The sequence below is a fragment of the Carcharhinus amblyrhynchos genome, chromosome 2 (genome assembly GCF_965287045.1).
Source record: "Carcharhinus amblyrhynchos chromosome 2, sCarAmb.v2.hapA, whole genome shotgun sequence".
In the NCBI taxonomy this organism is placed as follows: Eukaryota; Metazoa; Chordata; class Chondrichthyes; order Carcharhiniformes; family Carcharhinidae; genus Carcharhinus; species Carcharhinus amblyrhynchos.
In genome coordinates, this window is record NC_137325.1 from 144,425,361 (window position 1) to 144,441,358 (window position 15,998).

The 15,998-nt window shown below is 44.6% G+C and overlaps 1 protein-coding gene across 1 annotated transcript in view; it reads left to right on the top strand.

The window, feature by feature from the left end:
• LOC145359951 (uncharacterized) overlaps window positions 1-15,998 on the top strand; it is a 141,136-nt gene that overhangs the window by 42,923 nt on the left and 82,215 nt on the right. The gene's annotated exons all lie outside the window — the stretch shown is intronic.

The following is a 15,998-nucleotide window of genomic DNA, read 5'->3' on the forward strand; positions in this document are numbered from 1 at the left end:
AATAGGCCTGCATATTGACAGCATTCAGCAAAGGAGGATCAAAGGACTGATTAAGGAGGGAAAAACAGGGTGGAATTCTCCCCCAAAAATTCTAAATGTCAAATTTGTGAGAACACTGGCGTAATTCACATGGTTTTTCTCAGTGGGACTTCAGACAATAATCTCCCACACTCTGCAATGCAGAGGCCACCAGCATGACATATTTAAATTTCGGGGGACGTGGCCTTTATTCGCTGGAGAGGCTGAAATCAGCAGCACTCTGCACTTGCACAGTGGCTCCACACTGTCAACCTGCAGTTTGCTGTCCAGCTCAATCGCTGACCAGCCTGGGACCCCCGCAATGCTGCCCCCCCACCCCTCCCCCCAATCTCCAGACCAGCCCAGTCAGTTCCCCCCCTCCAGCAGTGCCAACCACCCCCCCCCCTTGTAGGCAGACCCCCCCCCCCGCAATTGCAGGCAGACCCCACTCCCCCCTGCAGGCAGACATCTCCCCAAAGGCAGACATCCCCCAATGCAAGCAGACTGCCTCTGCCCTGTAGGCAGAACCCCCACAGGCAGACCCCACCCCTTGTCTGACCCACTGTCCCGATCCCTGGCCTTCCTCCTGCCCCTTTGCAGCATAGCAGCAGGACCCCCCACCCCCACCAATTGCACCCTGGGCCCCACCCCTAGTCCCCTCCTCAATAGCCCCCACCTCCTTGGCAGTAAGGTTTATGCTGTAACTTGCACTTTGGTAGAGCAAAACCGTATGGATGCTGAATGTGAGGTCACAGTGCCTGGATTGGTCTGGTGGAGCCTCTGGTGGTGCTATGCCCAATGGGCAGTGTCAAGGTGCCCCTGGGCTTGGGCACTTTGCCCCTTGGTCCATGCCCAGGGGGCACCACCCCCCCACCACCCAGAAGGCCTGATTGTCCCCCTTCACTCTAGCGGAGTCGTCCTGATAGTTCCCCAAAAGTAGGGAACTGAAACCCTGCTGGAGTGGAATACTCTGGCAGGGTGAGAGAGGCTAGTGGACCCGGAGAATTCAATCTTGGGCCCGCTAATCCCATTGAAATAACATTAAAATTAGATTAAAATAACTTACCTGTTTTCCTGCCAGTTTCCAGCATGATCTGATGGTGCCAGAAATCCATGGGAGATGTGCACACAACAGAAATGCAAACTAGCACGGCGGAGTGGGAGAATAGCCCTCATTGAGTATGAAGGTAAAGGAGTGGGGATCATTAAAATTGATTGTAAAAGTTTCTAAATGTTTGCAAAGAAACAAAGATTATAGAATTGTAGAATCTGTACAATGCAGAAAGAGACCATTTGGCCCATTGAGTTTGCACCAATCACAATCCCACCCAGGCCCTATTCCCACAACACCACGTATTCACCCTGCTAATCCCTTGGTACTCGGGTCAATTTAGCATGGCCAATCAACCTAACCATGCATCTTTGGACTGTGGGAAGAAACTGGAGCACAGGGAGGAAATCTACATATTCACGGGGAGAATGTGCAAACTCAACACAGACAGTGACCCGAGGCTGGAATTGAACCCGGGTTCCTGGTATTGTGAGGCAGCAGTGCTAACCACTGTTCCACATGCTGCCCCAAAAATGAACGTAGGCCCCTTGGTGTCAGAAACAGGAGAATTCATATTGGGAAATAAAGAAATGACTGAAGAATTAAATTTATACTTTCCTTCAGTCTTCAAAAAGAAAGACATGAATAATGTACCAGAAGTTCCGAGAGAAACAAGTTTCAGTTTGGAGTGCAAGGAAGTCAGCATTAGTAGAGAAATAGATTTGAGGAAATTGACGGGATTGAAGGTGGATAAATCTCCAAGTCCTCATAATCTTCATCACAGAGTACTTAAGAAAGGAAGTCCTGGAAATAGTAGATCCAGTGGTGGTTATTTTTCAAAATTCTTTGCATAAGAACATAACATAAGAACATAAGAAATAGGAGCAGGAGTAGGCCATCTAGCCCTTCGAGCCTGCCCCGCCATTCAATAAGATCATGGCTGATCTGTCGTGGCTCAGTTCCACTTTCCCGCCCTCTCCCCATAACCCTTAATCCCCTCTCCTATCAAAAACCCATCAACCCGCGTCTTAAAAATATTTAGCGAGGCAGCCTCCACCACTTCAACGGGCAGAGAATTCCAGAGATTCACCACCCTTTGAGTGAAGAAGTTCCTCCTCAACTCCGTTCTAAACCGCCCCCCTTTTATCATGAGGCTGTGCCCCCTAGTCCTACTGTCTTTTTTGAGCGGGAAGAGTCTTTCCACCTCTATCCTATCCATCCCATTCATCATCTTATACGTCTCAATGAGATCTCCCCTCATTCTTCTAAACTCTAACGAGTACAAGCCCAGTTTATTCAGCCTCTCCTCATAGCTCAACCCCCTCAACTCCGGTATCAGCCTAGTAAACCTCCTCTGCACTCCCTCCAAGGCCAAAATATCTTTGCGCAGGTGCGGCGCCCAAAACTGCACACAGTACTCCAGCTGCGGCCTCACCAATGCCCTATACAGCTGCAGCAAGACCTCCCTACTTTTATATTCAATCCCCCTCGCTATGAAGGCCAGCATCCCATTCGCCTTCCTGACCACCTGCTGTACCTGCAAGCTGGGTTTTTGCGACTCATGCACAAGGACCCCGAGGTCCCTCTGCACCGTTGCCTGCTGCAGTTTTTCGCCCCGTAAGTAATAGTCCTTCCTACCATTCTTCCTACCAAAGTGGACCACCTCACACTTGCCAACATTAAATTCCATTTGCCATTTCCTGGCCCATTCGCCCAGCCTATCTAGATCCTTCTGCAGACTCTCCACACCCTCCGCACAATTTGCCGTTCCCCCAATCTTGGTGTCATCAGCAAATTTCGACACTCTACACTCGGTTCCCTCCTCCAGATCATCTATATAAATGGTAAAAAGCTGAGGCCTCAGCACCGACCCCTGGGGCACTCCACTAGTCACCATCCGCCAATCCGAATAGCACCCATTGACCCCCACTCTCTGCCTCCTATTTGACAACCAATCCTCTATCCACGCTAACACCCTACCCCCAACTCCATGTCCCTCGACCTTCTGCAATAACCTCTTGTGAGGCACTTTGTCAAACGCCTTCTGAAAATCTAGAAAGACCACATCCACCGGCTCTCCTCTATCCACTGCCCTAGACACATCCTCATAGAACTCCAGTAAATTTGTCAGACACGACTTCCCTTTAATGAAACCGTGCTGCGTCTGCTCTATCAAGCAATTCCCTTCAAGATGCCTCGCAATTTCCTCCTTAATGACAGATTCTAACATTTTACCTACCACAGACGTTAAACTAACCGGCCTATAATTCCCCGCCTTTTGCCTGGCACCCTTCTTAAACAATGGCGTAACATTAGCCGTTTTCCAATCATCCGGCACTTCCCCGGAATCCAGCGACGTTTGGAAAATAACCACCAAGGCATCCACTATAACCTCCGCCATTTCTTTCAGAACCCTCGGATGCATTCCATCCGGTCCTGGGGACTTGTCCACAATCAGCCCCTCCAGTCTGTCGAGCACCGCCTCTCTAGTAACAGTAATGTCATTAAGACCCTCCAGTCCTACCACCTTTCCATCGCTAACACCCGGCAAATTATTCACGTCCTCCTCCGTGAAGACAGAAACAAAAAAGTTATTCAAGACCTTAGCCATATCCCCATCCCCTACCACTAGGTCCCCTTTCTCATCCTCTAAAGGACCAACATTCACCCTAGCCAGCCTCTTCCTTTTTATATATTTATAAAAACTCTTGCTATCCTTTTTTATATTAAGCGCTAGCCCAGCTTCATAGTTTCTCCTACCCTTCTTTATCAACTTCTTTGTCAATCTTTGTTGATATTTAAACTTCTCCCAATCCTCTTCTCGCCCACTACTCTTAGCTACTCTAAATTCCTCCGCTTTTAGTTTAACAGTTTCCTTCACCTCCTTCGTTATCCACGGCTTATTACCTCTCCTCCTACGGTCCTTTTTGACCATCGGAATAAATTTCCGTTGAGCACCAAGAAAGATCTCCTTAAAGATCCTCCACTGCTCCTCAGCAGACCCTCCCTCCAACGCGCTCCCCCAGTCCACATTCGCCAATTCTTCTCTCATCCTACCGTACTCCCCTCTATTCAAACAAAGGACGCGCGTCCGGGAACCCACTTTCTCCTCCTCCATCTGCACCAGAAACTCCACCATACAATGATCACTCTCCCCAAGAGGATCCTTCACCACAAGGTCCCTAATTCTACCCGCCTCATTCTGGACTGGTTCCTACAGATTGGAGGGTAGCTAATGTAAGCTCGCTATTTAAAAAGGGGAGCGCTTAGGTTGATCTCGGCTGGTCTGTCCAGCTTCATTCCGCTTAAACTTTGTAGAGGTTTGCTACAACTGAATGGCTCACTTGTTCATTTCAGAGAGCAATTAAGAATCAACCATATTTCTGTGGGTATGGAGGCATATCTAGGCTAGACCAGGCCAGGCTGTCAGGTTTCAACCCCTAATGAACATTAGTGAACCAAATGCTTTTTCCAACAATATTTCATGGTCGCCAGTATCGAGATCAGCTCCAGGACCACTGAATTACTAGCCTGGCAACATTACCATTATATCACTATGTCCCATGGATTGATGAATACACTCCACCTGCCTGGATGAGCATAGCTCCAAAAACACTCAAGAAGATTATGCTTGATTGGCATCCCATATGCCAACTTCAATGCCCACTCCCTCCACCAGCAATGCAGAATGGTAGCAATGCATGCCGTCTACAAGATGCTTTGCAGCAACTGGATCCATTGATGGCACATTTTCAATCCATGATCTCTATCACCTAGAAGGACAAGGGCAGTAGAGATATTCATGCAGGATTCCAAGGTGTAGGGGAATTGCCGACTGGGATTTGAAACTTCCTGGACAATTTTCATGTATATCTTCACATCAGGAGTTTTGCAGGGTCAGGACAAAGCATGTTGTCATCTCTGGTTTGTTGCCGGTGCCATGTGCTAGTGAGTTGAGGAACAGGCAGAGAGTGCAGATTAACATGTGGCTATAGGGATGGCGTAGGAGAGAGGGTTTCATTTACATGGATAATTGGAACACATTCTGGGGAAGGTGGGACCTGTACAAACAGGACAGTTTGCATCTGAACCAGAGGGGCACCCAATATCCTGGGAGGAAAATTTGCTACGGCTCTTCGGGGGTGGAGGTGTGGGGTTTAAACTAATTTGTCAGGGGGATGGGAAAAATTAGCTGTAATCCAAAAGCCAATATTGAGGGTAGTGAGGTACTGAGGAAGGTATCAAGGTCACAGGAGTGTATAGGCAGTCAGGATGGTGGGTTGAAGTGTATCTGCTGCAATGCAAGGAGCATCTGGAATAAAGTAGGTGAACTTGGAGTGTGGATTGGGATTTGGACAATGATGTTGTAGCCATTATGGAGACATGGTTAGAACAAGGACAGGAATGGTTGTTGGCATTTCCTGGGTATAGATGTTTCAGTAAGAGTAGGGAAGGCGGTAAAAGAGGCAGAGGAGTAGCATTGTTAATCAAGGATAGTTTAACAGCTGCTGAAAGGCATTTTGAGGGTGATCCGCCTACTGAGGTAATATGGGCTGAAGTTAGAAATAGGAAGGGAGCGGACATGTTGTTAGGACTTTTCTACAGGCTCCCAAAAAGTAATAGAGATGTGGAGGAGGAAATGGCAAAGCAGATTACGGATAGGTGTGGAGGTCACAGAGTAGTTATCATGGGTGACTTTAACTTTCCAAATATTGATTGGAACCTTTATAGGTCGAATAGTTCGGATGGGACACTTTTTGTACAGAGTGTGCAGAAGGGTTTCCTGACACAATATGTGGATGAACCAACAAGAAGTGGGGTAACATTGGACTTGGTACTGGGTAATGAACTGGGCCAAGTGTTAGATTTGTTTGTGGGAGAGCACTTTGGAGATAGTGACCACAATTCAGCGTCCTTCATTATTGCAATAGAAAGGGATAGGGTCACACGGCAGGACGAGGTTTATAATTGGGGCAGGGATAATTATGATTCAATTAGGCAAGAATTAGGGAGCAAAAGATGGGAACAGAAACTGTCAGGTAAGGGCACAAATGAAAAGTGGAGCTTGTTCAAGGAACAAATACTGTGTGTCCTTGATAGGTATGTCCCTGTCAGGCAGGGAGGAAATGGCCGAGTGAGGGAACCATGGTTCACAAAGGAAGTTGAATGTCTTGTCAAGGGGAAAAAGGAAGTATAAGAATGAGAAAACAAGGTTCAGCTGGGTTGCTTGAGGGTTACAAGGTAGCTAGGAATGAGTTAAAAAAAGGGCTTAGGAGAGCGAGGAGGGGCACGAGAAGTCTTTGGTGGGTCGGATCAAGGAAAACCTCAAGGCTTTTTACTCTTATGTGAGAAATAAAAGAATGACCAGGGTGAGGTTAGGGCCAGTCAAGGAGTAGTAGATGAGGTGGAGGGCTCTTGTAGGCTGCAAAGAGACATTGATAGGATGCAGAGCTGGGCCGAAAAGTGGCAGATGGAGTTTAACCCTGATAAGTGTGAGGTAATTCATTTTCGTAGGACAAACTTGAATGCGAATTACAGGATCAACAGCAAGGTTCTGAGGAATGTGGAGGAACAGAGAGATCGTGGGATTCATATCCACAGATCTCTGAAGGTTGCCACTCAAGTGGATAGAGCTGTGAAGAAGGCTTATAGTATGTTAGTGTTTATTAACAGGGGGTTTGAGTTTAAGAGCCATGGGGTTATGCTGCAATTGTACAGCACGCTGGTGAGACCACATTTTGAATATTGTGTGCAGTTCTGATCACCTTACTATAAGAAGGATGTGGAAGCATTGTAGAGAGTGCAGAGGAGATTTACCTGGATGCTGCCTGGTTTGGAGGGTAGGTCTTATTAGGAAAGGTTGAGGAAGCTGGGGCTTTTCTCTTTACAGTGGAGGAGGATGAGAGGCGACTGAATAGAAGTTTATAAGATGATGAGAGGATAGATAGAGTGGACGTTCAAAGATTATTTCCTTGGGTGGGTGTAGCTATTACTAGGGGGCATAACTATAAGGTTCATGGTGGGAGATATAGGAGGGATGTCCAATATAGATTCTTTACTCTGAGAGTGTTTGGGGTGTGGAATGCACTGCCTGCTGTGATAGTGGAGTAGACAGTTTAGGAACTTTCAAGCATTTATTGGATAGGCACATGGAACACACCAGAATGATAGGGAGTGGAATAGCTTGATCTTGGGTTTGGACATAGCTTGGTGCAACATGGAGCTGAAGTGCCTGTACTGTGCTGTATTGTTCTATGTTCTATGATATGCATTTTCAATAGAAAAATCTGAAGATGGGAAGATTGAGGCCAATATTTTGCTCCTTACCTATTCTAACACATCCCTTCTTATGCTCTCCTCTGTCTTTGTCTCTTCCCTACTCCATTCTTTCTCTATTACTCTGATCCATTCACCCTCTGACTTCCTTCTCTTCCTTCTCTCTTCCTTTAGGGCAGCATTCATAACCTTCCCAAGAAAGCTGATCTCATCTGAGCCCTAAATGGACAACTGTTCCCTTGAGACTAGTTTTAGACCTTTTTAACCAGAGAAAACAGTCTGTGTCTACCTTATCAAGCCCTGTTAAGAATTTTCTTTGTTTCAGTGAGTTAATGTTGAATTTTTCTAAACTGTAGAGAACCTAGACCTATTTATTAGGCTTGACATCTCCTCATTGACCATCCTCCTGATTTCTCATGAATATCTAGTGAACTTTTATTGCACTTCTTTTGGTAAGGAGACCAAAACTGTGCAGTGCTTTGGGTGTAGTCATAGTACCTATACAATTGCAGTAAGACTTGTTGTTCTTGTACTTCAACCCCTTACGATGAAAAATATTTTTCTCAGTTGCTTCCTGTACTTTGACTCAAATCACAAGTTGAAGTCAAGGACGCCAACTTCCTCTGCTTGACTGTAGGATTCACTGGTCCACAGGCCCCGAAGCTTGCCCCTTCTGTGGCCTTGTGGAGTCTGTGGACCATGTCTGTGTTTCGTGTCTTAAGTTGCACGCCCTTTTTGTTTTCCTGAAGAACCTTTCATTAATGTTTTGTTTGCACTTCAGTCCCATGCTTCTGATGTAAGGACACCTGGTGCGGAGAGGGGAGGGTCAGGATGGCGACCTCCTTGTGAACCTGCTCCTAGCGAAATGCGCCATTTACAGGTCCAGGCAGCGGGCGATCGAGAGAGCTGTCTATCCTGATTGTCTGCCTCTCTACCACGGCTACGTTTGTGGCCAGATGTCCCTGGAGAGGGAGCATGTGGTGTCCGCAGGTGCAGTTGACGCCTTCAGCACTCATTGGGCACTGCAGGGGCTGAGGTGCATTATTGACCCTAATAATCTCATTTTAATTTGACGTTTTTAAGTTTCCTTTGTACTTTGGTTTTGCAGCTGTATAGGGCATTGGTGAGGCTGCAGCTGGAGTACTGTGTGCAGTTTTGGGCGCCGCACCTGCGCAAGGATATTTTGGCCCTGGAGGGAGTGCAGAGGAGGTTTACTAGGCTGATACCGGAGTTGAGGGGATTGAGCTATGAGGAGAGGCTGAATAAACTAGGCTTGTACTCGTTAGAGTTTAGAAGAATGAGGGGAGATCTCGTTGAGACGTATAAGATGATGAATGGGATGGATAGGATAGAGGTGGAGAGACTCTTCCCGCTCAAAAAAGACAGTAGGACTAGGGGGCACAGCCTCAAGATAAGGGGGAGGCGGTTTAGAACGGAGTTGAGGAGGAACTTCTTCACTCAAAGGGTGGTGAATCTCTGGAATTCTCTGCCCGTTGAAGTGGTGGAGGCTGCCTCGCTAAATATTTTTAAGAAGCGGGTTGATGGGTTCTTGATAAGAGAGGGGATTAAGGGTTATGGGGAGAGGGCGGGAAAGTGGAACTGAGCCACGACAGATCAGCCATGATCTTATTGAATGGCGGGGCAGGCTCGAAGGGCTAGATGGCCTACTCCTGCTCCTATTTCTTATGTTCTTATGTTCTTATTATTGTTAGCACTGCTGCCTCACAGTGTCAGGGACCCGGTTTGATTTTGATCTTGGGTGACTCTGTGTGGAGTTTGCATGTTCTCCCCACGTCTGCATGGGTTTCCTCCAGTGGCTCTGGTTTCCTCCCACAGTCCAAAGATGTGCAGGTTAGGCGGATTGGCCATGCTAAATTATCCTTTAGTGTCTAAAGATGTGTAAAGTAGGGGGATTAATGGGATAAATACACGAGGTTATGGGGCTAGGGCATGGGGCTAGGCCTGGGTAAAATGCTCCTTCGGAGAGTTGTTGCAGACAAATAGATTCTGTGAATATCTTTTTCCCTCCCTTGTTCTTCCATCTTTACCTCAGTTTTAGACCAGTTATCTTCCTGCCCAATAAATCTGATACTGGCTACTTTTGTTTAGCAGGAGATTAACTAGTGAGAAAGATGTAATTACATGATTGGTGGTTTGGTTAATGATTGAAATGGAAACCTTCCACTTTCCTCAAGTTTACCTTACACAAAAAAATTACTTGATGACGGCCAGAATCCTCTGACCTTACCCATGGCTGAGATTTTCCAGTTACGCTAAAATAAACTGAGTTTTGGCCGAGTGCCAGATTCTTGCTGGCAACGGTTGCAAGCCTATTTCTTACTCTATTTTCAGAACTACAACCCTACTCTCTGTAATCTATTGAAAAGTACAACTACTTTTTTGAGCAAGGTTTGCCAACTTCAATTATGCTAGAGGTTACAAGCCTATTACCTAACTATTTAAAAAAGGAACATAATTTAAGAAATGAACCAACCTGACTAAATGAATCTTTTGGAGAAGCATGCCAGCTTTTGTTTGGTCTTTGGTAAACATTGGAACTAATAGATTCCAAACTGTCTTTACATTTATGAATACCTTTTCTTGTTTGGTTTTGAATTCTTCCATTTTTTTTATCAAGCAATCTACAGGACTTGCAAGCACATAACTGGCTGTAATCAGCACTAGAGTGGCTCATTGCTGTTTTACCAGCACTACTGTTTTTAAGGACTGCATCAGAGAACTTTCTTGTCCTTGTATCATTGTACTCATCATTGCTTTCACTAATTTTTTTTCTTTCTGCTTGACTTCCCTTGAACAAATTAGAAGATCTTTTAATCCAAGAGGAACACTGTTGTTTCAGGGTATTTTTCTTGCAATTTCCGTCATCCCCGTAAAAAGAAGAATCAGTTGATGCGTCTTCAGAACAGTTATTTAGATTTTGGCATATTTCGCACTGCCTGATATGTTGGCACATGTAGTTGTCAAATATTTGATCAGTTCCATGTGGGACAAACACTTCTGGTTGCAAGTAGATGTTATTACATGGGAAATACTGGTCTTTAAACTCTGAAGCACAGCCTAGCTCCCTGTAAAATACTCTGTTGCATTTTATACATTTACAACTGTCTGCATGAAGGGCCTTGTCCTGTTTTGGCCTAGTTCTACATATTTCTGTGGGTATAGTCAATGTAGACATATGTTTTGTTAGCTCTTTAGTGTTACACTGCTTCTTTATCATCTCTGCAGTTTTCCTTCGAGAGATTTCTTGCTCCTTCTCTTTGTGTTTGTTACTCTTCTGGATTTGCTTTTCAAAATGAACCTTCAAATTTTGAATATGCTTAGTTTTATCCATAACTGCACGAATTCTTTCCAGTGAATGTGAAGCTACCAGACGATGTGAATCACAATTTGAACCCAATTGCTTAGATTGACAAGCAATTGGTTTTCTTGCTTGTAGCCACCTTGTGTTGATCGTGTTATATAGATTGTCAACATTTCCATGAACATTAGAAACATCTAGACATGGATTGAGTTGATATTGCGAATTGTTCCGAGTCTCCAACTTCTGACGTAGAAACATATCTAATTTCTGTGCTGCATTGGTACTAAAAGTGGATGTGCGGTCAATACCTGACAACACAGATTCTGTTTCATTATAATCGAATTGATATTTGTCTTGAATAAAGGAACCTGCTTTTACAGCTTCAGGTTTCAAATAGCTTACTCCATGGTGATCTCCTCCACAAGATTGGAAGAGATCGTGCTGAGTTTTATTTAACAACTCTAAATCTGTGTGGACTGAAGAATCAGAAGTGGAATTACTTCTGCTGTCTGGATAATATGTATGAGCTTTGGTAGAATTATGTCTCATGCCTGGGCTACACCAGTGTATATCTACATTCTTGTCAGGTATGTAAAATATTTTGCCTTTTTTATTATGACATTCATTTTCTCTGATTTGGCATCTATGGTATCTGTCATTTTGATAACAGTTTTGATTATGTGGGGGTACAGAATTATTTACTTCTATAGTGGCATATGATTTGCTATGTTGTGGAACTTCCAAACTGTTTAGTTGTTGAATATCAGAAACTGAAGAAGTCTTGCTATGAAGCTTGTTGAATCCTTCACAATTCCTGATGGATTTTGAAAGTTCTAGAAAGAACAAAATAATCAGCAGATAATAATTTGAAAGGTGTTACCCCAGCAAAAGAAATTAATCAAGTCAGATAAATTTATTCAGACTATTTTCTTGAGAAGGGAGTAAATACTGATATTAACTGCTTGAGCTGAATGATGTGTTTCTTATTGTAACTTCTATATGTCTATCTGCTTCAATTAAAAAAGTCATAAGAAGAAAAATAGCACAATAACGCATCATATTGGAGCTCCACCTTGCAGTTCTATGGAATGCAACAGTAAAGGTTTGAGGTTTGATTTCCCTATACCTTTGATTAGCCAGTCTTTGCTGGAGATCATTGTCAGCAATTAGTTAGTAGTGATTAGGAATGCCATATTTGGAACTTGGCGTCAGATCATTTACCATTTATCTGTTGGCCATAGGAATGATACGGTCTGCAATGGAAAAGTTTAGAAGGCAAGTTTGCATATAACAGAAGCTAGATCTGATGTATTTTTAATGCTAATTTTGGTTGTTTTTTTACACTGAGGGTGGTGGTGCCTGGAACTCGCTGCCAGGGGAGGCAGTGGAAGCAGATACGATAATGAGTTTTAAGGGGTGTCTGAACAAATACATGAATAGATTGGAATAGAGAGATATAGTCCCCTGAAGGGTAAGGGTTTTAGTTCAATCGGGCAGCATGGTTGGTGCAGGCTTGGAGGGCCGAAGAGTCTGTTCCTGTGCTGTAATTTTCTTTGTTCTTTGTTCTAATAGTACTTTCACTATGTTTTATTTTCTGTAGTATGATATGCCCATGACCATAGTCCAATAAGGGGTGGGAAATCCAGCACCTGAATGAATATTGGGTCTCAACCACATGCCTGAGCTTCTCTTGCGACACTATATTTAAATATAAACAGCCTAATGGGACAGAAGTGACATTGGCAGCCAGTTAGAGTTGCCAAACTCGCACAGAAGGTGAGAGCTGCCTGCTTGGTGACAGTAGCAAAGTCATGCGGCAGCATATTGTGGCTGTGTATACTTGATTAAAGAAGGCAGCTTCTCGAGGGGAAGTAAGGCAGAAGGCAATCATGGACTGAAGAATAAGTTCAGCACTCATGTTTGTGCTCATTGACCCCACAGATAAGATTTTAAAATCATTAAAGCAGTTGATCTGGGCCCTAAGGTGAACCTGATAGCTGTGCACAAGTCTGTCTGGGCTCACTGGAAAACATTTAAAAATTATTATGCAGAGCTGATAGATCCTTAACAAGGAACTTAAGCAGCTGTTAACTGGCTGCATCCACAGTTTCAGGTCTATGACCTTTCTGATGATTTGAAATGGTAACTCTCTTTCTCTTTCTGGTCATCCTATTCTCGAAAGGATATTATTAAACTAGAAAGAGTGCAGAAAGAATTTACTAGGATGTTACTGGGACTCAATTGATTGAGTTATAAGGAGAGGCTGGATAGACTGGGATTTTTTTCCCAAAGAGAGTAGGAGGCTTAGGGGTGATCTTATAAAGATCTTTTAAATAATGAGGGGCGTAGATCAGCTAGATAGTCAACATCTTTTCTCAAAGGTAGGGCAGTCTAAAAGTAGAGGGCATAGGTTTAAGGTGAGAGGGGAGAGATACAAAAGTGTCCAGAGGGGCAATTTCTTTCACTCAATGGGTAGTGAGTGTCTGGAATGAACAGCTAGAAGTAGTAGTAGAGGCGGGTACAATTTTGTCTTTTAAAAATAATCTACATAGTTACAGGGGTAAGTTGTGTGGAGAAGGAGGGCAATTGGGACTGGCTTAGTGATAAAAACCGGGTGGCATAGACAAGTTGGGCCTAAGGGCCTGTTTCCATGCTGTAAACCTCTTATGGGGCGGCATGGTGGCACAATGGTTAACCCTGCTGCCTTAAAGCACCAGGCACCCGATTTTGATTCCCGGCTTGGGTCACAGTGTGGTGGTTGCACGTTCTCCCTTGTCTGCATACGTTTCCTCCAGGTGTTTCAGTTTCCTCCCACACTGTGAAGATGTGCAGGTTAGCAGATATGCTGATCAAGCAGACGCAGCACAGATTCGTGAAGGAGAAGTCGTGTTTAATGAATTTATTGGATTTCTATGAGGATGTGACTAGTGCGGTAGACAGAGGGGAACCAGTGGAAGTGGTGTTTTTAGATTTCCAGAATGTGTTTGATAAGGTGCCTGACAAAAGGTTGCTGCAAAAGGTTAGGGTGCATGGAGTTGGGGGTAAGGTGTTAGCGTGGATTGAGGATTGGTTGTCTAACAGGAAGCAGAGACTTGGAATCAATGGGTGCTTTTCTGGTTGGCAGTTGGTGACTAATGGAGTGCTGCAGGGATTGGTGCTGGGGCCTCAACTGTTTACCATTTACATAGACGATCTGGAGAAGGGGGCTGAGTGTTGGGTAACAAAATTTGCTGATGACACGAAGATAAGTGGAAAAGCAAATTGCATGGAAGGTGTGGAAAGTCTGCAGAGAGATCTGGATAGGCTCAGTGAGTGGGTGAGGACCTGGCAGATGGAGTATAACGTTAGCAAATGTGAGGTTATCCACTTTGGTAGAAATAATAGTAGGAGGGATTATTATTTAAAGGGCAAAAAGCTACAGCATGCTGCAGTGCAGAGGGACCTGGGGGTCCTTATGCATGAATCACAAAAGCCCAGTCTGCAGGTGCAGCAGGTGATCAAGACGACGAATGGAATGTTGGCCTCTATAGCGAGGGGGATAGAATATAAAAGCAGGGAGGTCTTGCTGCAACTGTACAGGGCACTGGTGAAGCTGAAACTGGAGTACTGTGTGCAGTTTTGGTCCCCGCATTTGAGAAAGGATATATTGGCCTTGAAGGGAGTACAGAGAAGGTTCACCAGGCTGATACTGGAGATGAGGGGGTTAGCTTATGAAGAGAGATTGAATAGACTGGGTCTGTACTCGTTAGAGTTTAGAAGGCTGAGGAGAGATCTTATAGAGGCTTACAAGATAATGAAAGGGCTAGATAGACTAGAGGTAGAGAGATTCTTCCCGGTTAGAAAGGATAGCAGAACTAGAGGGCACAGCCTCAAAATAAGGGGGGGTGCAGTTTAGAACGGAGTTGAGGAGGAACTTCTTCACTCAAAGGGTGGTGAATCTCTGGAATTCTCTGCCCATTGAAGTGGTGGAGGCTACCTCACTGAATATATTTAAGTCACGGGTCGATAGATTTCTGATAGACAAGGGAATTAAGGGTTATGGGGAGAAAGCGGGTAAGTGGAACTGATCCACTTCAGATCAGCCATGACCTTATTAAATGGCGGGGCAGGCTCGAACGGCTAGATGGCCTACTCCTGCTCCTATTTCTTATGTTCTTATGTTATGTTCTTAGGTAGATTGATCATGCTAAATTGCCCCTTTGTTTCAGGGGAACTAACTAGGGTAATTGCATGGAGTTATGGGGATAGGGCCTGGGTGGGATTGTGGTTGGTTCAGATTCGATGGACCAAATGGCCTCCTTCTGCACTGTAGAATTCTATGATTCTGTAACTGTATAACTCCACAGATGCCACCACCTCAGCTGAGTTTTGTCCCACATTTTCTGTTTCTTTAATTTCAGATTTTTAGCAACAGCAGCATTTTACTTTTGTAGATTGGGAACAGTTCCCCCGTTAGCATTGACAGTGGTGAACATGAAGAAAGACACCATGGTCATGTGGTGGACCAGGAGACTCTCAAGGTCCTCCCTCAGAAGCGAGTGTGAGCAGGTGACCAGGTAGGTCAACTCTGAACTCTGGACCCAAGGTGCATTCGCAGTGCCACATAATCCCTTGTGGTCAATTAATGCATCTTTTACCCACAACACAAGCAATCTAATCAATGTTGCACAGCCTGTCACTCCTCTAGCATTTGAGGTCAAAGTAATTTCCCTTGACATCAAAGCCACATTTGGCCAAATGTAACATCAAGAATCCTGAGCAAAATTAAGTCAATGGGAATTGGAAGAGGAAGTTCTCCACTGCCCTAAGGCATTCTGGAGTTAGTTTCAGATTTGCCCATGAACCTGAATCATATTCCTTGCAACCAAAGGCTGCCAAAATCAAAAATTGCCATTGTGATCATTTGTCCCCTATTGTACCTCTCCTCTGTATCTGTGATAGGGCTCCTCATAATAATATTATTGATATTATTTGATATTAAATAGCTTCCAAAAGATTGAATTTAAAGTGGTAAGTCATGGAATTAGAGTTCAAAGATGTGATGTGCTCTTCCTGCACTGTGAGGGAAGCCAGGAAGTGTCTCCAGCTGCAGCTACTGGAAGCCTGGTTTTTATAGCTTCATTGGCGGTTGGGAATACTGTGGAGCATCTGTGAGGCAGAGAATATCATGGATAACACAAATAGATGGGTACACTGCAGGCTGAAATACCACAGAGAAGAAGGGAATGGGTGACCACCAAGAAGAGATAGCCAGGCATTGCAGGAATATCTTGTGGCTATTACCCTGCAAAGCAGATATACAGCTTTGGATACTGTTGAGGGGAATGGTTT